Here is a 25,179-nt window from a genome sequence, read left to right as displayed (position 1 = left end):
TCAGGTTTTCACATACCACCTTTGGGGTTTTTTAAATGCTTTTTAACAGTTTGGTCATTTATTCATCCCGGGAACCACAGAGATGCTCCCATCCCCTTTTTAAATTCGATGTTGAGTAACTTCTCAGGTAGGGAAAGGGACGGGAATGTTGCCACTGTTGTCAGCGGGACAGGAGCTAGTCTTGTATTTTGTTCCTTCCCCTCTGTATATTCATGATAAACATATTGCAATACATTATTCACTGTGCTCCGCAGCTTCTAGACCTGAGTTCAGGACCTTCCTGAGCTCTAGGAAATGCACAAATAAGTCATTACACTCACTGACTGATAATGCAACAATTTAGCTACCACACATTAGATGGGACCCCCAAGTTATGCACAGAGGTGGCTTAAACAACTACAACTAATTATGCTCGTCCGCATTTCTCTGGTGTCTCTTTTGTTTGTTAATCTCTTCTCCGAAGTAAATTGTAAACTCCTCTTCTGTGCTCAGCCAGCACCCGGGATCCCTGATCCTGGTCGAGGACCATCGGGAGCTAGTGCAATCCAAATTCTGACGACAGTTCGACTATTGCTTGTCACTGAAACTCTCTATGCCTCGGCGTGTCAGTGTAAAATGGTGAGAATACTCACATGGCTGGGGCGAGGAGAGGCTTAACTGAAGGCCACTTGGTTACCCTTGCAAATCAATGGTCAGCTTTACCTCAAAGTGCTGTGTCTACACTACAAAGAAAAGTCGGGAAAAGATATGCAAATTGCAAACTTGCGGATCTTTTCCCGCTTTTCTTTCGGAAAAGGCTTTTCCAAAATTTGGCACGTCCACAATTTCAGAAAAACCTCCTCTTTCGGGACATCCCTTCTTCCTCGTTCAACGAGGTTTACAGGGATGGTGAAAGAATGCGTCCGCTTTTCCGAATTTTTTTTTTCTGAAAAGCAGACACGTTCCTTGGACCACCGGTATCCCGGAAAAGAGCTGCAGTGTAGACGTAGCTTCCGATAGAAGCCCAGAGAATGAGCTTTATTGATTCGCGATCCTACCAAGGAATGTTGGCGAATGCCTCTGGGGGACATCTGACAGGTGACACGGGTGACTTCCTGCCATCAGTGACATCTTTCCACTTCCATTTACATTTTCTAAACGATTTGGCCTCAGGTTACTTAGAGCACCCGTATTCAACTGTTGGTTTCACATGGAGCCATGTGAAAACAGACTCCTGGAAAAACCACATGCCCGGCAATTTGATTTATGGACTCACTGGATCCGGCAAAACCACCATCATCCAGTGAAGATGGAGAGGCAGCTTGCTCTCTAGACAAGAAACACATCTGCGCTCCTACGCTGACTGTGCAGCCAAATATACCAAAGGAACGTTCCAGCTGGAGTAAAGAAAAATGATCAGTCTGTGGTTTGGTTGTACGGGGACCAGAAAGTCTGTGGCGCTCACAGATATTGAACAGAAAAAAAATCAAACCCCAGGTATTCCTCAGTAGCTGCAGCCGTTGGAATCACCAATGGCAGAAAAGTGCAGAAGGGAATATGTTACAATTGCAGAGGGGTTCCTGACCTCTGCCTCTGCCAGCGCTCGTGATGGGTCTAGTGGAATAATTACGGCCTATATTTAGATCATGGCTGCATGGGGCAGGGTGAAGGTGGAACATGAGGAACACAACTGTTTGCAGTTCATTAGCAAACAAGGAGCAGCCGCGGGTGGGAACAGGGCACTGAACTTGACTCATCCCACCTGGAGCGCTTGTGCCAAGCCGCATACCATTAAGGAAGACGGATCTTATTATGCGGCAACAAAAGCAATAAGCCGCGGGCGTGGGATGGTCACTCGCACACAGCCGAGGGTAGGAAGGAAAAGAGACAGCCGAAGGAGTGATTGCCCTTCAGCCTCACAGTGGAAAGAGGCTCCAACAGTCCCCAAGGAAGCTCTCTGCACCGCGAGCCCGGAACGGTGCGGGCAGGAGGCTGAGTGCTGCGTTTGGGTGCACTGAGGGGTGTGGTAGGAGGGGTGACTGTGCCGTGGAGTCAAGTGCATGCAGGGGAGCATGTGTTGTGGCAAGAAACCAGGAGAGCAAGGGTCAGTGTGGGTGAAGGGAAGGAGGTGCGCATGTGTGTACATTGCGGGGAGGAGTAAATGTACTCCTTGGTGAGGCTGAGCAGAGAATGTGTGCGCCAGGACTCACCCAGATGTAAAGGGGCATGGGTGGGAAGGAGGTGGGGCTGCGGAGCTCTAAAATGTGTAGAAAACCCCGGATCTTCAAACAGCCAAGTGTGAGGATACAACGTATCAAACAGTCTCAAACGCAGCGACCTCCAACACCGTCCTCTAGCGCAAAATTCGTTCCACACAGGCCTTTGTCTTTGCAAAGGACAGAAAAAGAAGATTCCAAGATCCAGGGAAACCAGCCAGGAGAGAGAGGGAAATCTGCAGAGTCACTGGCCAAGCACCGACACTGCCCTGGTAATGTTGGATTCCTAACTCTGAACATACCGCTGCAGGGCGTCAGCGGGGGTCCGCGCAACGCTGAGGAAAAGCGAATCCAGAGGGATGGGAACAGGGCCTGCATCAGAAGAGTTTCTTTCTCTCCTCGAGCTAACTACTGGGAACTTTTGTCTTGTACTGAACCATCTTGGAAGCTGGAGGAGGGAGGGAGTCCCCATATTAATTCAAGACCAGGCTTGAACAACTCCTGCGGGATAGGAGGAAAGGAGCGGTTAAGCCACTCAAGTGCATTTCTGCATTTGTCCCCGGTGCACTTGCATTTCTCTCTCATTCTACAATGCAAGTCCTCCAACAGTAACACTTGGCACTTACGGAGCATTTCTGCAAACATTTACTAATTAGCCCTTCCAACACCCCTATGGTGGTAAGTGTTTATTATTTTATTAATAATTTATTTTATTATCCCCTCTCTTAATCAAGGCCAGGGTGCCAGGGCAAGCTATACGATTAAGGAGGCTTCACTCTCAGTCCTGCACTTAGACCATTAGGCCACATCTGGACTTTGTCTACACTGCCAGCTTTGCTAGCAGTGCCTATGCAAATGAAGTGTGGATTAGCATATTGCCGCACTTCATTTGCATAATTTATACAACCTGTTTTTGTGCAAAAAAGCAGCAGTGTAGACAGGGTTTTTTTGCGTAAAAACCCCGTTTTGCACCCCAAAAATGTCCACACTGCTTGTTTTTGCACAAAAACCCCTCGTGCAAAACCAGCTTGAATAAATTATGCAAATGAAGCACAGCAATATGCTAATCCACACTTCATTTGCATAGGTACTGCAGGCAAAGCCAGCAGTGTAGACAAAGCCCTAGACAATAGACAAGAGCTAATGTTTTACCCCCCAAAGCACTGCTAGGGAGGTGATCAAAAGCAGGATTATCCTGGCTCTCTCTCAGACTTCTGTGGTCTGCTAGGCCTTAGGTTAATTCCTTGTGGGCAGTTGAGAGGAATCCCTCCTCCTCTTACCCCAATTTTGCAACAAAGAAAACGGAGGCAGAGAGAAGAGATGTCGTTTGGCCAAGGTCACACACACACAGCAAGTCTGTGGCGAGACGGGAATAGAACAAAAAAGTTCTCTCAATCTAACCTCTAAGCAACCTTCACTAACCAGAGCTAAAGACCAGCTCAGGCTGAAAGTCCAGGAGACGTCCGGATGTGGGCACCTCATCTCAGAAAAGAGCTCTTGGCATTGGAAAAGGTTCAGGAAAGGGCAACAAAAATTATTAGGGCAGGGCCGGATTAAGGGGGGGGGGGCTAGCCGGGCAGCTGCTCGGGGCGCCAACCTATGGGCGGGCGCCTGATTGCAGCTATAAGGGGCTCCATGCGGCCTCCACGCTCAGGTGCATGGTGCCCCTTACAGCCTGGGGGTGGGGGCCACGTGGCACCTGATTACAGCTGTAAGGGGTGCTGCGTGTGTGCCACGCACTCAGGGGGCGGGGGCCGCACATGCGCCGCATGCCTGCTGCCCGGGCACACGAATGGCTTGAGCCGGCACTGGATTAGGGGTTTGGAACGGGTCCATCTGAAGAGAGATTAAAAAGACTGGGACTTTTGAGCTTAGAAAAGAGGAGACTAAGGGAGGATATGATAGATAAGAGCATGTCTGGTGTGGAAAAAATGAATAAGGAAAAGTTACTTATTCCCACAATATAAGAACTAGGGGTCATAAATGAAATTAATAGGCAGCAGGTTTAAAACAAACAAAAGGAAGTTTTTCTTCACTCTGCACACAGTCTGTCTGTGGAACTCCTCGCCAGAGGATGTGGTGAAGGCTAGAACTTGAACAGGGTTAAAAAAAAAGAGCTAGATAGATTCATGGAGGTTAGGTTAATCAATGGCTGTTAGCCAGATAGGTAGGAATGGTGTCCCTACCCTCTGTTTTTCTGGAAATGGATGACAGGAGAGGACTCACATGAGGATTACCTGTAGTGTTCCCTCCCTCTGGGGCATCTGGTATTGGCCACTGTCGGCAGACAGGCTACTGGGCTGGATGGACCATTGGTCTGACCCAGTACGGCCGCTCTTATGTTCTTATGAGAAGGGGAGATGGGAGGTTGAGCTCAAAATCACGGAGCTGAAAAAGATCTCAGGAGGTCATCAAGTCCAGCCCCCTGCCCAAGGCAGGACCAGTCCCAACTAAATCAACCCAGCCAGGGCTTGATCAGGCCGAGACTTAAAAACCTCTAGGGATGGAGATTCCACCACTTCCCTAGGGAACCCATTCCAGGGCTTCCCCACCCTCCTGGGGAAATAGTTTTTCCTAATATCCAACCTGGACCTCTCCCACTGCAACGTGAGACCATTGCTCCTTGTTTTGCCACCTGTCACTACTGAGAACAGCCTCTCTCCAGCCTCTTTGGAACCCTCCTGCAGGGAGTTGAAGGCTGCTCCCAAATCCCCCCTCACTCTGCTCTTTTGCAGACCGAACAAGCCCAAATCCCTCAGCCTCTCCTCAGAGGTCATGCGCTCCAGACCCCTAATCATTTTGGTCACCTCCGCTGGACCCTCTCCAATGCGTCCGCATCCTTTCTATAGTGGGGGCCCAGAACTGGACACAGTATTCTAGCTGTGGCCTCACCAGAGCCAAATAAAGGGGAATAATCGTTTCTCTAGATCTGCTGGCAATGCTCCTCCTAATGCCCCCAATATGCCATTACCCTTCTTGGCTACAAGGGCACACTGTTGACTCAGATCCAGCTTCTCATCCTCTGTAACCCCCAGGTCCTTTTCTGCAGAACTGCTACTTAGCCATTCCGTCCCCAGCCTGTAACTATGCTTGGGATTCTTCCGTCCCAAGTGCAGGACTCTACACTTGTCCTGGTTGAACCTCATCAGATTTCTTTTGGCCCAATCCTCTAATCTGTCCAGGTCACTCTGGACTCTATCCCTGCCCTTCAGCGTTTCTACCTCTCCCCCAAACCTAGTGTCATCTGTGAACTTGCTGAGGGTGCAATCTATCCCCTCATTCAGGTCATTGTCACGTTACTGGAATTTGAGGGAAGCAGCCGGATCGTGGCTGCACCCATAGGTGGGGGTGCTGGCTCCAACAATGATATAGAAGGGGGCCATGTGGGGTATTGAATGGAGCTTGTTGTTTGCTGATCCTGTGTACGCTATTTATGTGAGTATATAATGTCTGTGTGTGTAGATAGGAATCTGTAATCTGTGTGGAAGCTGAATATTTCTCCGAATGTGGTTGAGCATTGCTATGGACAGGCTGATTAACGAAGCCCTGTGGAACAATGGCACTTGATGGGCCAAAGACACACCTAAAGCATGAGGGCGGAGACCTAAGAGCTGCCAGCAGAGAGAGGCTGAGGACCAGGTGACCGGCTGAGACCAGAAGAGGCCAGGAAGGGGGTATAAAGAGGCCATGTGGTCGATGCCATTTTGTTCTCAGCTCAGCACTTCATCCCAGAGGCAGCACTGCAGGGATCGAAGAGCCTGGAAGACCTGTGAACCCATCCTGATGATAGGATGTGCAACAAGAACTTTTAAACCAGCAGCTGTACATCTCTGCTAGAGCCTGCATCGAGGATTGGGAGATTCGGTGCATGTAACGTACTAATCTTTAACAACCTCACTCTCATGCTTTTCTTTCTTGTGTTAATAAACCTTTAGTTGTTAGATGCTAAAGGATTGGCCCAGCGTGATTTGTGGGTAAGGTCCAGAGGGTAAATTGACCAGGGATCTGTGGCTGGTTTCTTGGAACCGGACAGAACTTGTTTGGGGTAGGTGGGATTGGGTGCTAGGACCCCCCACCTGTGTATGAGGCCCGGGGCCATCTGGGGCACGGATATTGCTGGGGTGTCGGAGGGGTTTTGCTCGTGAGGCTTCAGGCAGGCAGCTGAAGCGCTCTGTGGGACTGGTTTGTGGCCTGTTTGGAGAGGTCACCAGTCTGGGGCTGTAAGGAGCCCCGGATTTGAGCAATTCGCCCTGAGCTGACGCCCTCAGCTGTGCCCAGACACAGCCCGGTCCGTCACAGTCATTAATAAAGATGTTGAACAAAACCGGTCCAAGAACAGATCCTTGGGGCACTCCGCTAGAAACCGACCATATCAAAGTCAAGGTATATCACATCCACTGACTTTCCCATATCTACAGAGCCAGTTACCTAGTCATAGAAGCTAATCAGATTGGTCAGGCACGACTTGTCCTTTGTGAATCCATGTTGACTCTTCCTGATCAATTTCCCCTCTTCCAAGTGCTTCAAATCTGGACAAAATGTCTCATGGTGAAAGCTAATAACATCACTGCGAATGTCCATTTTGACCAGGGATGTCTCGTGGATGTCACAGTGAAGGGCTTTTGCTGCTGACCTGGTGTTGCAGCGATCTGTAAATTTAAAGTTCAGTGTGGAGGAGGAAGCAGGGAAAGTAAAAATGGAAAGCAGATGCCATGTGCCTACGTGATTTTTCACTACAAACAGTTGCTCCCATCAAACTGACTGTGCCTAGTCCCCAATCAAATGGCTGGCAAAGTTCATTCGCTCCAAACCCCGGGGGTGATGAATGCGGGCGTTTTTGAACAGCTGCTTTTCATGGCTCATTTACAATTTGTGATGCAAATATGAAAAATCCATGTGAAACGCCTTCAACGAACGGAGCAAAGTGCAGCCACTGCAAGAGGCCGGATCACGGACCATGGTAAAACAGCACAAAAGCCTTAATCTGCCCCGAGTGACTGAGGAGGCAGCAGGGAAGAGCCGGAGCCCTGTGTATCCCAGTGTCAATTCACAATGCGGCTTACCTAGAAATAAACAGGAACTCTCCTCGGGGGTGATGTAGCAAATCCCCGAGTGGCCCACCTGTCACGCGATGGCCAGGGAGAGACGGGCGCGAGGCAGTTGGGAACCATGCCAAACGCTGTCGACTTGTGTCAGAGCAGCACTTCCCATCTGGGTTCAAGGGAGGGTATTTTTGCTCCGTTTAGTTGAAAGCACAAGACACAGAGAGAAGAAAGGTGCTTATAGGCAGGGCGGAGGCAGGCCAGGAAGCAGGGGTTGGACTTGGGTGAATTCAGTTCAAATCCAGGCCCATACACGGGGGGAGGGTGCGAAAGCTCCCCCCAAGACCCTCCAATTGAGCATGCTCTGCCCAGCCAGGGAAAGACAGGAGCGGCACATTCACCCAGGAGCTGGGGGAAGGCTGATGCTGGTTTCCCCACTTACTTAGGGGATTATGGGGGGCGCATTCACACCCTTACAGTTCACATTTACAAAAAAAGCACCCACTCTCCCAGAAATTCCAGCCTACGGGCCTGAACACAAACCACTGGGGCTCTGGAAAAGGAAAAGGAAGGTGTGATAGTGGCAGGAGCCTCAAGGTCAGAGAAAGCCAGGACGCCTGTAGCTTCAGGGGGTACAGGATAAACAACAAAAGGTCTGGTAGCACTTCAAAGACTCACAAAACATGTCGATGGGATAACGAGCTTTCGTGGGCACAACCCACTTCTTCAGATGACCGGAGTGTTGGATGTCCAGGACCAAAATAAATATGGGAGAAGGAGGACGGGGGCCAGTTCACAGACATTAATGTGGGCTGATCCGGCAAGGCACACGATACCAGGGAGTTCCGGAACTCCTCCGTGTGCCTCAGGCTGCACGCCGGGACCTTCTTCTCCGACCGCCAGATCACGGCCGGGGACGGTGTGCCTGCTGGGAGCTGTGGCCTACCCCCTACAGGCCTGGCTAATGCAGCCCTACAAGGGACACCTCAACCCCTCCCGACAGACCTTCAATGCCAGGCTCACCAGGGCCCGCATCGTGGTCAAGGGGACCTTCGGACGCCTGAAAGCCCGATTTAGATGCCACCTCACCTGCCTCAACCTCGCCGAGCACAATATCCCTCCCGTGGTGGCAGCACGTTGTGTGCTGCACAATGTATGTGAAAGGAAGGGGGAGGCTTTCCTGCCAGCCTGGATGGCTGAGGTGGATCGCATGGCTGGCCAGTACGTGCAGCCCCGCACCGCCGGTGTCTGGGAGGCCCAGCCCCCCTCTGCAAAGCGGGGTCGGCATGTGGGGAACGGGCCAGGGCCCCTGCATGACACCCAGCTGCTGCTCCATGGTGGGCAAGGCCCAGGCACACGGTCCATGGGCTCTCTCTCCACCCTCCACCATACACATAAGGGGAGCATGATGGCACTCACATGTGAAGCCCTCCCCGGCCTTGGATGACACAGCCGATGTGTTCTGTGGGATGCCTCGGGGGTCCTGCATCCAGGGCAGGCCCCTGGCTCTCAGCATCCTCCTCCTCCTTCTCCGTGTCAGGGACGGGGCCCTCTGCCCCGGGGTCGATCACCACCTGGGGGGCATGGACTGCGTGAACCCCCAGAATGCAGTCCAGGGCCTCATAATGAGGGCATGCCTCCGGGTTGGCCCCTGGCTGGGAGGCCCTGGAGTAGGCCTGCCGCAGGTCTTTAATCTTGCAGCGGACCTGCTCCTGGGTCTGCATGTGGCCTCTGGTGGTCAGGCTGGCAGCCATGCAGCTGTAGATGGCTGCGTTCCTGTGCCTAGTGCGGAGATCGTGGATGTTGGAGGCCTCCTTCCAAACCTCGATGAAGTCAATGATCTCTGCACTAGACCAGGCAGGCGCCCGCCTCTTGCGGCCCCGGGCGGGCTCCTGGGAGCCGCCAGCCTGGTCCCGGGAAGAGGGGGAGGGCTGGGTGGCAGCGGGTGGCTGGCTCATCCCATGCCAGGTGCAGGGTCTGCTGGCTGGGTGCTGGCAGGCTTGCAACTGGCACGGGCACCGTGAGCAGACCGTGCCCCTTTAAGGGCTCTGGGGCCGGGAGGGGGGCAGAAGAGTGTTCCTGGTTTGGCCCAGAGTGGCCACCAGGGCAACCTGGGAAGGGCTAGCCTCCAACTAGTTCGAAGTAAGTAGCTACACAGCCCTTAATTCGAACTACTTAGTTCGAATTAACTTTAATAGCGGCTATACATGCAAACCGCTATTTTGAATTTAATTTGAAATAGCGGAGCGCTTAATTCGAACTAGGTAAACCTCATTCTATGAGGAGTTCGAATTAACGGCTATTAGTTCGAATTAACTGTGTAGTGTAGACACACCCTTAGGGTATGTCTACACTACCCTCCTATTTCGAAATAGGAGGGTAATGTAGGCATACCGCAATTGCAAATGAAGCCTGGGATTTGAATTTCCCGGGCTTCATTTGCATAAGCGGGGCGCCGCCATTTTTAAATCCCCGCTCGTTCGAACCCCGTGCCGCGTGGCTACACGCGGCACGAACTAGGTAGTTCGAACTAGGCTTCCTAGTTCGAACTACCATTACTCCTCGTGGAAATCCACGGATATCCAGAGATATAGAAGTGGCTATCTGTGGCTCATTTTTTGCAGACATACATGCAGCTGGAGATACAAAATTTGTATGAAGAACCCAGCACATTTGTGGATATCCACTTTATATCGGAAATTATCTGCATCTGCAGATATGGATGCGGATATCCGCGGCTCAGTTTTGCAGCTAGGGATGTGTGCAGGGCTCCAGCAATGAGCAGGAGTACTATCTGCCCTCTCAATCCTGTAACAGGAAGCTGCAGGTGCTATTTACAGAGGTAGCCGTGATAGATACTGTAAGGTGTCTCTGTCTCTGCTTGTCTGATTACAAAGAACCACAGAACAGAAGTGATTTAGTGTCTCTGGTTCAAAGGCTGCATGGATCTAAGGCTCTTTTAAATAGGAAGGAAATAGGTGGTAACTGGATGATGCCACAATTGTCAGAACTAAGAGCAAAAGCAACTGAAAAGTGTCAGGAAGGAAAACAGAACCAGAGTCTGATACTGTACAAGGCCCGGGAACCCATGTGATGTGGATTATAACCCTTTCACTCTTATTTTCAGTAGCATCCTATGTTCTCAGAGCTCACCCAGAATACCACCAAGACCGCTGCTTTCTGAAAACCGCAGTCTTCAGGTGGGGGAAGATAAGACTTGAGTTACTCTTCAGTATCTAGAGCTACATGCCGGCAGCAGAACATAATTTTATCTAGCAGGATTTAATGGAGCCTTCTCAAGTCCTAGTCATCTTATTGATTTACTACAATCCTCGTGTTTCCCATTAAGTCCGAAAGAAATACATACCGACTCAATAAAAATACCCACATTGTGCAAATCGCCAGCCTGTGCTCTGGTTAGAATTACTTCTACAGAGCGTATTAGAGAAGTGCTGTTCTGCAAAGTTTAAATCCAGATGCAAACACTTCTCAAAATCTGGAGTGTTCTTGATGTGAGGCGCTGTCTGGGCCTATGCTAACGTCTCTTGTGCACGACCATGTTCACTCACAAAAGTGCAGTTTGTAGATGGCAGCAGGATGAGTCAATAGCTAAACGAGATATTGTTAGCTACCATTTACCTCAAAGAAAAGATATGGCTATATGTGAGTTGGTGTCGAAAAATACAGCGCTGGAGGTGAGCATTGATATCAGACTCACCTGAGAGCTTAAAGCCCACAGCATCAGAAAAGTAGCTGTCTCTTTAACCAGAAAGAGGAACAGGCCAACTAACCCCAAAGTTGTATGGTTTTAAAACAGTGTTTTTCAAAACTTCCTAGCCATAGAAATGTGTATGAAATCAAATAAAACCAATGAAAACTTTCCCTGGCAGTTTGAAAACCCCTCCACAGTGTCCATAGGAGACACAGAAGGACAAACGGACAAGAATCAGAAGGTGAAAGCGAGCGGGCTATTTGCTCATTCTAAGTTAACTGCAAAATGGAATCAACTTGCTTTAAATGAGGAGGAGCGTGTTCATTGCTCGTTAGAGTTCTCTTGCTCCTCAGAAAGGTTTTGAAGGAATTTCTTTTGAATATGGAATTTTTATTTTATATCCCATTGGATCCATTTGGGACCATTTGGGTCACATATGTCTGGACACCACAAAAATGCTCCTGCAAGGCAAGACAAGGGGGCGATTACATTAGATGGTTGTTTTGTGACTCACAGAACTTTTTTCAGTTTCATGCATGGTTTTAAAATGTACCTTGCCTCATCTAGGTACTTAGTTACAGAAACTACGTAGAAAGCTGTGTAATAAATGAAACTCTTCTCTTATGTGGTAAATAGTGCACTGAGAGAAATGAACGGCTTGGTTAGACTCCTGTTCGTCAGTGCTTTCCATCAGTAGGAGTGTGTCTAGACTACATCCCTCTTTCGACAGAGCGATGTAAGGGTATGTCTACACTGCCACTCTAGTTCAAACTAGGGTGGCTAATATAGGCATTTGAACTTGCAAATGAAGCCTGGGATTTAAATATCCCGGGCTTTATTTGCATGTTCCCGGGTGCTGCCATTTTTAAATGCCCTGTAGTTCGAACTCCCTGCCCCTCCCTGCAATGAGGAGTAACGGTAGTTCGAATTAGGAGCTTTAATTAGAACTACCTAGCCCATGCTGCGTGTAGCTGCGGGCAGGGAGTTCGAACTACGGGGCATTTAAAAATGGCGGCGCCTGGGAACATGCAAATAAAGCCCGGGATATTTAAATCCCGGGCTTCATTTGCAAGTTCAAATGTCTACATTAGCCACCTTAGTTCGAACTAGGGTGGTCGTGTAGACATACCCTAAATTAGACACTTCAAAATTGCAAATGAAGCTGGGATTTAAATATCCCATGCTTCATTTGCATAATCATGTAATGGCAGTCTTTTGAAAAAGCGCTATTTTGAAATTGAAACCACAGTCTAGACGCAATTCTATCAAAAACGGGCTGCTTTTTTGAAAGATCCTGTAAACCTCAGGTGCAATTTCCAGTGTCTAATTTACATCCCTCTGTCGAAAGAGGGATGTAGTCTAGACACACCCTAGGTCTTTAAGAAGAAGGCGAGATATCCCTGTCCCCATTTCACAGATAGGAAACTAGAACCCAAGACCTGCCCCAGTCACAAGCAAGTCAGTGGCAGATTCAAGGATAAAACCAAGGCCTCCTGACTCACAGCTACCCTTCCCCCTTGCCCCATGTGATCATGACACCTCTGGTAACACCCATCTGCTGTGCCAGCACCCCCTTCTCTGGTTATTAAATATATGCGCGGCCTTGGATTTCCCTGCTGAGAAAATGGCAAAACAAACTACAGCTGTTCAGCTGCAGCTGTGTAAGATAGGGTGATGTTTGCACTAGGAAAGTGCACTCCGCTGGCGAGGTGTCGAGAGAGAGGAAAGCCATGTTCTAGAAAGAAACAGTCAATGAGGGTTGTCTTTAAAATGACTTTAAAAACACAGTGCAATGATTGTTCCTAGGGTAGCCAGGTGTCCGGTATTGACCCAGACAGTCTGGTATTTTCGCCTCCTGTCCAGTAAAAAAATGCAGAAAATACTGGATACCTAAAATGTCTGGTATTTTCTGATTTTTTTTTCCCTGCCAGGAGGCAAAAATACCGGACACCTGGCAACCCTACACACTCAGCAACCAGTCCCAGCACCCGAGTCCCCCACTTAAAGGGGCCATGCTGTTTTATTTTTTATTGCTTAATAACTCTCAGGGTCTTTTTTTTTTCATAACTTTGGTCTCCCCCTTTTTTTTCCTCTCAACAGAATTTTTTTCCCAGTGTTTTTTTTTTTTTTTTTTTTTTTTGGAGGGGCAGGGGTTCAGTATTTTTAGTTAAACCATCTGGCAAACCTAATTATTCCTAAATTCACAATTGCTAATAAATTCATCATCACCTTGTGTTTACTGCCTGGATCCCATCTCAGGCTGACTTGACTCAATCAGAAAAGACATTTCCCTGAATTCTGGGGACCAGCTTTAAAGCTAAGCTCTGTCACCCTAAAGACACTGGTGAGACCACTGTAATAACGTCCACATTTCTTGTATGTGGAGTTGCAGCGTAGAAAAGACATATCTGGCTCAGATACATTTTTTTTGTTCTTTTTATAACAACTTCCTGTTTGTTGTTTTTGTTTCTCTAACACTTGTTAGGTACAGTGTATAAAGTTCCCAGAAGCTGCCAAGTGCTGTTGTTAAACCTGCGCATTAAGAAAGTTGGCATGAGAAAAACAGAAGTAAAAATAAGGCTGCTTAGCCAAACAGTTGGTTCTTTTGACCTGCAGTAACATAACCCACCTCTGAAGCCAGCAGAGCAGGTTCTAATCGTTAATTAGCACACTCAGGGCAAATGCTATTCCACTTAACAATATGTTGAGGTTAAAAGCACAGAACAAAGGAAGTAAGTAGATGGGGAAATAAGATTTCTCGCATTGAACTTTTCAGAGCTTTTAATTGGAGCCAACAACTGTGACCATAAAACAGCTGAAGGTTGCCTTGTATTGGGCTGTATATGGCCATGTTACGCCCTCACACATACCCCCTGAAAACAGGGCTGTGGGTGGAAAGGCTAATCCAGGCTTCTTCCCAAGAGCCCGACAATCCCTCTACTCTGCAAGTCTGAGAGGGGGCGTGCCCAAAGCCAGGCTGTCACACAAAGCAGCCACCATTGTACCCAGGGCCGGCACGAGCCATTCCTGCGCCCTGGGCAGTGGGCGCGCAACGCATGCGTGGCTCCACCCCCGGACGCATAGCGCATGCGCGGCCCCACCCCCTGGTGTGCTGCACACCTTACAGCTGCCATCAGGCGCCCCGCATAGGTTGGTGCCCTGGGCAGCTGTCCGGCTAGCCCCCACCTCAATCCGGCCCTTATTGTACTATGGGAAGGGAAGCCAGGCAGCCATGCGACAGCTGGGATTTGACTTCTCAGAAGCCACCTTTCTTGGCGGGCCGGGCTAAGAACCGCAGACCTGTATTCCTGCCCCACTCCTTGGACACTGTCTCTCGCACCTGCTGAAATCTTTGCTGCTCCTTTTGTCTGGCCCCGGGCAGACGCGACGCTCTGGCACTTGTGCTCCTTGGCATAGATGTACTGTCATGCTGTGAGATACGGATGCAGCCTGCACAGGGCTACTGAGTGTCAGATCCCAGCTCACTGCACACCCTCTGAACCAAGCCGCCCAGTGCTGTGCAGAGAGAAAGCCAGTGGCAAACAGCAGGGCCCCTCTCCACGTCTGGCCCGGTGGGGCCGTGTCAGCCGCTGTGTTCATCCGTCAGACACGGCCCGGCTGCTCACGCTTCCCTCCAGAAGAGCATAAACTGTGGGCTTAAGACTCCCACACAAGTTTTAGGTCAGGTGTGGGAGGTGGCCCTGCAGGGAGAGGCCCCAGCTGGAAACTTAAAATAGTGTGTGGCGGGGGAAAAACACGAACGTTCCCCGCGACGTAGGCAGGGTGTGAACTGGGGCGTCAGGTCAGATGGGCAACAGAAAGCGCGGAACTAGGCCAGGGCCCAGAAGTTACAACCTGTGCACCACCTACTCGCTGCACGGCTCAGCTTGTCGGGACTTTCCCAACCCAGACCCACAGCCCTCCCATCAACACAGAGAGAGAGAGAGAGAGAGAGAGAGAGGAGCTGGGTGCCCACAGAGCCAGACCGGCCAATTCCCGACCCTCCAGCGGCATTGCTCAATAATAATCATCCGTGCTGGATTGATTATTTGTATTATCGTAGCTTCGGGCCCCTCCCCCGGCAGTCTCCCGGAATAGATTCTCCCAGGTAACGATGCTCAGGGATAAAGCAGGTCCTGGCGGCAGCTACGGTATCGCCGGAGTTGATGGGAAAGCGACTGCTCCATGGTTAGTGGGCCCCAAAGTCGCTCTGGCTGTGCACCCTGCCCTGAGTATCCCCAGCACTCCAGACAGCCACTGCTCCGCACGTGGGACGGGAACACGTGGGACATGGGATGGGGCCGGGGCAGGAGGCCAAAGAGAAGCCTGCTGCACTGGTTGCCTGGGAAGCGGTCTGCAGCCAGGGTGCCGAAATGTTGTACCCAGCGCAGCAGCAGGCATCTTTCCCCCCAGGGTGGAGATGTGGCTGATGCCAGAGTTTCCTTCTCTGGGCGGTGATTTTCCTCCAGCAGGAACCTGCAGCACATCGGCTGCAGGGCAGTGCCTGTGCGAAAGCACGACAGAAAACACAAGCTTCCGCTCCAGCCCTGTGCTGAGTCAGAGCCCTGTGCCAGCCTCCTTCCCGGGCTCTGTGGCTTCATAATCCTAGGAGCCTGGGACGAGCCGGGATCTCCCAGCTCATCACTCTGGGCTCTTGCTTTGACCAGCAGCCTGGTAACAGCATCCCTCTCATCCACTTACCAAGGTCCATCTTAGAACTAGCCCTGCCCCCGATCCCATGGAGAGGCTGTTTCAGAAACTCCCTCCTCTGGGAACCGACTAATCCAGGGGTGGGCAATAATTTTCGTAAGGGGGCCACTTAATGAATTTGGGTACGTGGTCATGGGCTGGCTCCACCCCCAGAAGGGGCGGATCCTGGGGTGGAGGGGGCAGGGCTGGGGACTAGCCTCCCCCAGAGTTGTCTGGGCTGGAGGCGTGGAACTAAAAACACAGCAAAGGGCTCGCGGCTCCAGCCCCTGCTGGGGTAGCACCACAAGTGGGAGCCGCGAGCTTCCTGGTGTTTACCCCCCTTTAAAGAGGATCCTGATGCCTGAGCCACCGCCTGGAAATTCGGCAGCACGGGCAGCAGGATATAAATAGAAAACAGCCAGATGAGGCCCGCGAGCCGGATCCTGCCCAGCCCTGTTCTGCTCTCTAGCCTGAATTCATTCACAGCCAGGGTCACGTAGCAGGGCAACGGCACCCGCCTTGCCCTTTGGTGGTCCAGCCACGGCAGCCACTCTCAGCCTTCCCGATCTCTTAGGCAGAGCCCCGCCTCTCACAGCTTTCTGACCGGGACATTCCGCTACAGCGTTCCCTGCCTCCCGTGTGTTATCCCAGCACAGTCAGGCTGCCCAAGCGGGCTGGCTCGCTGTCTCCTCCGAGAGGTGAGCAGGGCACCTGCCCACAGACACCGTTACCACGCAGCCCTTCCTGCGCACGCCTGTTTCATTCTTAAGGCAAATGCACTGCAGAGAACACGTCCTGAAAACAGCAACAGACCCAGTGCGCGTGCGGAGAAGCTCACCCCAGGTCTCCCCACAGACCCTGGCTCTGGCAGGAGCAGTCCTTCAGCACCCACCCTTGTGGTTTTAAGTTCATCACCGCTTCCCCTCCGAACAAGCACAGTCTTGCGGGGTCCTTCCCGGTTAATGACTGGGGCACTCTATGGACAAGGGCTCTGGTTTGTTTGCTGGACCACGAGGAAGACCTTGAGCCTGTTTCAAAGCAGGCAATTTCTCCAAAAATCTTCTCTCTGTCCATTGGTCGCTGGAGATACCCGTTGGAACGGCTACCTGCAAACCTTTCCCTGGCAACGTCAGAGGGCTGGTCACTGGAGGAATCACGTTGGCACCCTCCCTCCTAACAGAGTTCCATGCAACGCCACACACACACACACACACACACACACACACACACACACACACACACACAACTGCATGTTTCAAGGGACCCCAAGGTATTCAAACTAGTGCAATCAGGTTTAACTTAACACAATAACAGTTTATCTTAAATCCGTAAAGTTTGCCCCGGATACTGTCAAGCCAGTCCATACCCATTTGTCCCTGTGTCATGATTGTCCTCGAGCTTACATAGCTCTGCTTGCTTCCCGGTGTTTACCCCCCACATATTTATAAGGAGCTGTCAGGTCCTTCTCAGCCTGCATTTCGCGAGGCTAAACAACACTCTGCCCCCAGTGCACCTACAGCGGGCGTTGTGGGGGCCCAGTGTGGGAGGGGCCATGCTTGGCAGTTTGGGAATTATAAACTCATAGAATCCTAGGGCTGGAAAAGACCCCAGGAGTCACCGAGTCCAGCCCCCTGCCCAAGGCAGGACCAGCCCAACTCAACCATCCCAGCCAGGGCTTGGTCAAGCCAGGACTTAAACACCTGTAGGGATGGGGATTCCACCCCTCCCCGCCCCCCAGGGAACCCATCCCCTTCCCACCCTCCTGGCAGGAGAGGAAGTTACACAAGCACGACATCACCAGGACAAACTCCCATTGGCTGATTTACCCGGAAGGCAGGACCCTGCTCTATAATGTAGCTGTGCTGTGATGCCATTGGTAGCTGTCCTTTCCATCAGTGTGGGGAATCCACCCCCCGACGCAGCGGGAGCTAGGCTGAGCAAAGAATGCTCTTCTCTTCTGAGCTGTGTCCACACTGCAGGTTAGATCAGCTGCTCCACGGTGCTCAAGGGTGTGAATTTTTCATCCAGTCCCCCCCGAGCAATGTAGCTGAGTGAATCTAAATTTTAATGAAGACCAGGGCTTAGATTTCACACTCACAAAGAGCACGGAGGATCTTTTTCTCCCTCGCTAAATCTTCCAGTTTTGTTGGCTTCTCTGATTGGAATTCTTTTTTTTTTCCATTTGCATTCATTTTGCACCGATCCGACAGTGCCCCGTGTTTACGAAAGGGGCTTGTGAGCTTCACCGTTAACTAGCCTCCGTTTGCTGATTCAGCACCAGAATAAATAGGTAATTACACTCTGCCATATGTGTCTCTAATTCCGACTAGACGGTGTCCAAAAGGCGCTGTGTGTTACCAGCGGATGACTGGAATTGGGACTGTAAAAAATGAGTAAATTGGTCCCCAAGGCCAGAAATAGCTCTGTCAAATCCCACTGTTTATATCATACTGAGTGACTGGCTTGTGGTTATTTTGTAATTTAATACTGCTAAATGTCAACTGGAAATCCTTTCAACCACAGTTTGATACCTAGTGACAGAAAATCATTCACGACTTCCACAAAGCAGCCAGCTCGGAGAGGTGTATTTTTTTCTTTCCATCTTTGCATAAACAGCGATCTGGTCGTGGCGGCCCTGGCTGGCAAAAGACATTGCGGAAAACCCTGATCCCCCAAAATGATGCGCCGCTGAAGCATTATTGCCCCCGAATAACGCTCCGGGCACCCCGAGGCTCCCTGGTAGAAAGGTACCCGCGTTCAGCTCTCCCATTGGCTTTCCCAGACATCATGAGCAGGTCTCATTCCCACTGGCATCCCTATTCCTACTGGTGGTCAGCCCCGATGTGCCATGGACTCCGTCTGAGTTCTTTGGGATTTTTTTAGGGAAGCAAGAGAAGAAAAGTCCCAGCTCCAGGCGTTTCTTCTAAATACGCACAAAGGCTCATGGTTTCTGCAGAGGCCACTCCAGCCATGCTGGCAGGCAGAGATGGGGAGCAGAGGCCGTGACCGAATGGGATGCGTCCGTATCAAATGATGAACTCAGTCTGGTGCGAGGCACTGAACCCCTGTGTACGGGCTATTAGCCTGGGGAAAAGGTACAGAGAAGGGCAACAAAAATGATTAAGGGTGTGAAGCATCTGACAAGAGAGGCGATGAAAAAGACCGGGAATGTTCAGCTTAGAAAAGAAATGATTGATGGGGGCATCTGCTCGACCTCTCTAAAATCATGACTGGTGTGGAGAAAGTGAGCAGGGAATTAGTATTTATCCCCTTGTGTAGCCCCACTTGCCAGGGGTCACCCAGTGAAATTAATAAGCAGCAGATTTAAAACAAACCTAAAGAAGTACTTCTTCACGTAACACGCAGCCCACCTGTGGAACTCCTTGCCGGAGGATGTTGTGAAGGCCAAAAGGATAACTGGATAAAAAGAAACTAGACAAGTTCCTAGAGGACAGGTCCATCAGTGGCTGTTAGCTAAGATGGCCAGGGATGATCCAAGCACACAGGTGCTGGGGGCCCCGGCTTGAAGTGGATTCCATACACACAGGCTACATCTCTACTGCACATTGTTGTGCAAGAAGATATGCAAATGAGGCACGGGGATGAATATCGCCGTGCCTTATTTGCATACCTAATGAGCCACCATTTTTGCAGAAGGGGGTTTTGCACAAGAAGGAGCTGTCTCCATTCTGCTGCTTATTTTCAGGAAGACCGGCTCCTGCACAAGAGGGCTTTTTTTGCACAAGGAGGAGCAATGTAGACAGCTCCTTCTTGCGCAAAAGCCCCTTCCGCAAAATGGCGGCTCATTAGGTATGCAAATGAGGCATGCCGATATTCATCCCCGCGGCTCATTTGCATATTTTCTTGTGCAACAATGCGCAGTATAGACGTAGCCACAGGGCTTACGGGTGGGTTACTAGCTCTCAGCACCGACCCATTGTTCCAGCTCGCCTGTTGTATCAGCTCTCTGTCCGCATCCACTTTGACAGCCTCTTGGCTGCTGCCCCACCCTGCTGGAACAATGGCTCTTCTGTGCAAAACCGGGGCAGCGTCCGAAGCCCCACAGCCTTTCCTCCACCTAGGAGTCTGAGGGTCATGCTGCTGCTTACAGGAGCAGCGTGGAGCCAGGCCGGGAACATGGTAGCTGCAGGGGTGGCGTGATTCCGGCCGGGTGAGCGTTTCCTGTGCTGCTGTTCCCCCAGCTAGGAGAGCTGAGCTGCTTCCTTCCCCCGCAAGCCAGATCCGGCCCGCAAGGCTCCCCCGGCAGCGGGTAGCCGGCACTGGCACTCCCCCGTTGCAGGGGCAGGTCGTGGGGCTGGAGCACCAGCGCTGGCTCCCTGTTGGGGGAGAAGAGCCCCAAACCCACGGCCCACCTGCAAGACGATAGTCGCCCATTGGTGGCCCACGGACCACACTTGGAGAACCACCGCATGAGTGTGAAGGACTCAAGGATGGCAATGGAGAGAGAGGCACCGGCACGCATGGCACATGGGGGCGTCGGCCAAACCCATCCCGGCTTGTGCGGCAGCAGGTGCTCTTCAGGGCTGCCCCCAGAAATGGGCCGGAGCTCCTGACAGCCTGGGCTCTGCTGCACTCTCTCAAGGGGCTGGACACAATATCGAGGGGTTGGAGAGCTGGGCCAGGCCCAGCTGGGGCGTGGGGTAATTTCCCACCACCCAGGCTAGCTGCACTGCCACGTCAGAGGGAAAGCTTAGCCAATGTCCCTGGAGACGCTCGTTTGGAAGGAAACGAGGGCGGCGTGAATCCCCGTCTTCCTCCCAGGCAGCGAGCAAAGATCCCCTGATGATGGGGCAAGAGAAATCTGTGTGTGCTAACACCACTGGCCAGACAGAAGAAAGAGAAGAGTCGTCCTGTCCCGTCTGTCCGTCCCCCGCCCGGTTCCTCCATGCTGCAGCCAAAGTCACTGACTCTCCCCTCCCTCCTACTCTAAAACACTCTGCTAACTACACTGCAGTTATTTTGGAATAAGCTATCCCGGAATAGTTGTTCCGAAATTATTTCGAAATAGCACGTCTACACTGCCAAGAAGCCTCAAAATGAGTCCGAGGCAGACTTCTGCTCTCTCGATTTAGCGCCCCAGGAGGAACATAGCGGCCCTGGTGAGGGGCTATTTTGAAATAGCAGCAGTGAAGCGTCTACACGGCCCCTATTTCCAAACTGCTATTTCGGAAGAGGCGTTATTCTTTGTAGAATTAAGTTTACAAAAGCTGGAATAAGCCACCCGTTATTTCAAAATGATTTTGAAATAACGGAATTGCTGTGTAGACGCTTGTAGAGTAATGTCAGAATAGTGGCTGATATTCTGAAATTACTTTGTTGTGTAGACACACCCTGCTAGGGATGCAAACGCCCACTCAAATAGTTAACCAGTTAAGCGATTTACTGAACTAGTTAATCACCAGCCACAGACAGCGGGGGCTACTCCGGCCCAGCCCCGCCCTGCTGAAGGGGGCCTGCTTCTGTTAGTTGGGCCCTCCGGTTAACCGGTTACCTGGTAAGAATGCTGGCAAGGCTTGTGCTTCCCGGGTAACCGGTTAACTGCATGGGCCAGCGAGCCACAATCGGTGTGTGGGTTACACTTGCCTGAAAGCAGAAGAGGTAGGCCCAAACACAGACCTAAACGTCTCCGAGTGCGCAGCCGGAGCAGCAATGCAGTGCGGGGGGGGGGGGGGGGGGGGGGGGGGAGTCGGTTTACACGATGCTTGGCAGCTTCTCCTCCCTAAGACCTGGAGCGGGGCCATCTGGACCTGGTGGCAGAGATTCGGCCCTCACTCTGCCGGACGTCACAAGCCCGGCCAATGCCCCCCACGGAGCTGCACGGGCAAAACAGCGGCGGGAGGGAACGAGGCCCAGGAGAGCTCCGGGCCCCGGCCTGTCCAGGCAGCACAGCCCCGCTGTACGGCACAGGGACCGGCGTGTCACCTGCAAAGCGCAAGGCGAGAGATTCGAGGGCAGGGTAGCCGGCAGGGAGGGCTCCGTTCATTAGACAGAGCCCTATTCATTAGGTATCATGCCGGGGACCAGGGACACATGGGCTGGGAATACAGACGCCGCCGCGTGATGCGTGTCAGACATTTGAACGCTGGCAGCCTCCTCGCCCCTGGTGCTGCTGGCAAAAGAGCAGCCCCGGCCCTCAGCTGCTTTGTCAGGCTGTGTCCTGCCGAGAGTCCCCGATGCCGGGCTAACCCTCCTCAAGGGGTCGGCTTCATCCGGGCTGCCAGTCTGGCCCTGAGATCACCTCACGGCCCTGAAACGACCCACCCCCCGTGTCAGACTCTAGCACCTTGGTCTCAATCCCTCTGGCCCGGAGGCCCAACAGGACTGAGTCTGCTCAGTGCGGGGGACGACCAAGGAGCAGGGTGAGGGTGTGTCTGAGACCTAGGCCCCAGGGACCAGGGAGTGAATGGGCGGCAGGGCATTCCAAGCAGGGCATTTTCTCCTCCCTGTAAACAAGCCAACATCCCAAGCACTTTCCCCACCTCTGAGCCCAGATGCGGGATGTTGGCTTGGGTGCCTTTCTGCACCGGGCTGCAACCAATCAGCTTCTGGTGACATTTACAAAGCCGCAGGAATGACTGAAGACTCTTTACCTTTAAGGCACAAGGTGCCGTACATACAGGAAGAGGGTTTGCCTAATTAACTCCGATTGTATATGACATTGTCATGTTGATTTCCTAAATATACGCGGGAAATCTCTCTATTTCACCAGCTGATTGGTGACATAATCGGGCACTGCAAGGCGCCGGCTTGACACCAATTCCCTCTGGTTATGTTACCTGTCGTTTCCACCTGCAATCGCATCAATGAAGCCCGCAAGGAACTTCAAAACCTAATTTATTCATTTTGCTTCTGATTTGTTGTAAAAAGGGAGGACTGTCAGGGCACGCTCGTCTGGAATGACAATCAAGCCTGGACTCCTTCAAACGCCGGAGCCTTCTCAACAAGGACCAGGCTTCTTCTGATCGACATGTACATCACAGCGATCGCAATTACCAAGCTCCCTTACGCTACCGCGTGGACCCGTGTAGGCTGGGAGAAGAGGTTCAGCCAATCAGAGCCTGGACAAATCAATTTCCCTGCTTTGCCATTCATTAAATATCCCAGGAACCATGATGGACATATGACACCTTCACTCATTTAGCTCCTTCTGTACTTGCGCTGGGATCATTATTCACTTAGTACCACACCACACTTCACAATGCGTCCTTCTAGCACGGGCACCCCAACGCCCAGGGGACGAGGTGCATGAGGAGGGGCTGTAGCGGGCACATCCAAAGTTCATAAAAATGAACCTCGTGTTGATGGCTCCGGTTGAAGTGGCCCCTGGAGATCTTACTCATCATTCAACTGACACCGAGGCAGAGATTTCCAAAGCCGCTCGAAGGAAGCCGACACCCACAGCAGCTCTGCCAATCTCACCCTAAATATCGCCCCCCCGGGGATGACTCCGAGCCCCTCAGACAAGTTTGCTCTGGGCGGAAGCTGGCTTTCTGCACCCAGGCATGGCGCAGATGCACCAATGCTCTGCGCGAGTTTGCTCTTTAGCACAGAGGGGGATGTTACAGATACCTGGTTTGCAGGCAACACCGAACCTTCCTTCAAAACCAAAAGGAACGCTGGGACAGTCCTCACACCCATGCCTTGTGAAACAGCCTCGCGGCTGTCCATTTCCATCTAATTTCTGAATAGCCACTGTGCCAGTGTGTGTGCACTGCGTGGGCCTTACAAGCTAGAAAGTATTTTTCAGCAGTGATCTTCTCTTCCATTGTTCCAAACACACTGGGGATAGCAGCTGGGATGCTGCAGAGAGGCAGGCAGACTCAGCACCTGTTTGGAGGGTTGCTTTGCACGCAGCACCTTTATTTATCGAAGCGGTGAATTTTGTAACCAATGAACTTCTGAGTCAACTTACCCGATTTTGTAACTAATCAAGAGGATTCCAACAAGCAGACCAGGGAGTGGAAAGAGGAGATCCTGGCATGATCAGTGCAAAAAAGGGGCGCTCTGGGTAAATTCAGACTCTTTTGGGGTGCCGATTAGTCTGGAAACATTTTAATCCTGGAGTACTTCCAAGCATCCCAGCTGTTGTTGTTGAGATGTGGAATCTTCCACTCCTAGGGTATGTCTACACTACCACTCTAGTTCGAACTAGGGTGGTTAATGTAGGCAACCGAAGTTGCAAATGAAGCCCGGGATTTGAATTTCCCGGGCTTCATTTGCATGTTGCCGGGCGCCGCCATTTTTAAAGCCCCGCTAGTTCGGACTCCGTGCCCGCGGCTACACGTGGCACGGAGTAGGTAGTTCAGATTAGGCTTCCTATTCCGAACTACCGGTACACCTCATTCCACGAGGAGTAACGGTAGTTCGGAATAGGAAGCCTAATCCAAACTACCTACTCCGTGCCACGTGTAGCCGCGGGCACGGAGTCCGAACTAGCGGGGCTTTAAAAATGGCGGCGCCCGGCAAGATGCAAATGAAGCCCGGGAAATTCAAATCCCGGGCTTCATTTGCAACTTCGGTTGCCTACATTAACCACCCTAGTTTGAACTAGAGTGGTAGTGTAGACATACCCCTATAGAGCAAGTTCAAATCCAGCCTTGGGCAGTGATGGCCAAACGTTGTCCCATCTCTCAGCTGTATTGCCAGCTCGGCTGGAATGGAGCTGGGCTGCAGCCTTAGTCCTAGACCCTGAGGCCTTGTTTACACTAACACTACCGTTGATCTAACCCATGTGGCTTCAGATATGCAAATAGCTTAGCTGAACTTGACGTACCTACCGTGGCACCTTCTGGGCGGCAAGGTCAGCAGGGGGCTGTTCTCCCATTGACACCAGCTACTCCTGGTTCAACCTGTACCTAGCTACTCCTGGTGCATCGATGGGAGAGCACTCGGAGAGCGATTTATCGCGTCTAAGCAGACACAATCAATCGACAGCCGGTGGATTGATTGCTGCCGTGTCGATCCACTGCATAGCGGAGACAAGCCCTAGGCTTGCAACTGCTGGTGTGGCTAATTGCAGGCTCAGAGGCCTAGCGCACACAGGTGTCCACATCACAACCCCACATCACAGCGTTAAATTAGTTCCTTGCTAACGGTCTCAGCAGGTAAGCAAAGGAAGTCGTGGGGCTGACCTCCCTTCCACAGCCCCTGCTCACTGTATGCACGAGGGATTTCGCTCTGGAAGGTCCTCTGCCACCTTTGGCCTGCACAAACCTCATTTAATCCAATGACCCAAACCTGGAGAGTTTCTTCAATATCCCATCTTTCTCCTCCTCCCCCACAGAAGCCATTTTCTCTGAAAGCAAGTTTGCTTTCTCCACAAGTAACAAACCCAGCACACATCCCTCCGGCACACGCTCTACTCTCATCCCCGCAGCCAGCCTCCATGCAGGGGAAAGAACCCCTCGTTTGGCAGAGCGGGACAGGCCGATCAAAGAGATGTTCAGATGTTTTGTGGCAGGCGGGCTGCCCAGCTGGGGAGCTGAACAAGCAGGGAATCAGCCAGCGCGCACCTCCATTG

At 51.7% G+C, this 25,179-nt stretch overlaps 1 long non-coding RNA gene across 2 annotated transcripts in view; it reads right to left on the bottom strand.

Moving 5' to 3' along the window:
- The window catches only part of LOC142819336 (uncharacterized), a 114,073-nt gene that overhangs the window by 3,812 nt on the left and 85,082 nt on the right, over window positions 1-25,179 (bottom strand). Inside the window, exon 3 of one of the 2 annotated variants that reach the window (XR_012897197.1) lies at window positions 17,434-18,722. The exons of the other annotated variant lie outside the window; for it this stretch is intronic. This is a non-coding gene — a long non-coding RNA (uncharacterized LOC142819336). Of the gene's footprint in view, window positions 1-17,433; window positions 18,723-25,179 lie in introns of those variants that run through there. 2 annotated transcript variants of the gene reach the window in all.

This window comes from Pelodiscus sinensis, chromosome 22 (assembly GCF_049634645.1).
Source record: "Pelodiscus sinensis isolate JC-2024 chromosome 22, ASM4963464v1, whole genome shotgun sequence".
NCBI lineage: Eukaryota > Metazoa > Chordata > Testudines > Trionychidae > Pelodiscus > Pelodiscus sinensis.
This window is presented reverse-complemented; position numbering and strand designations above follow the sequence as displayed.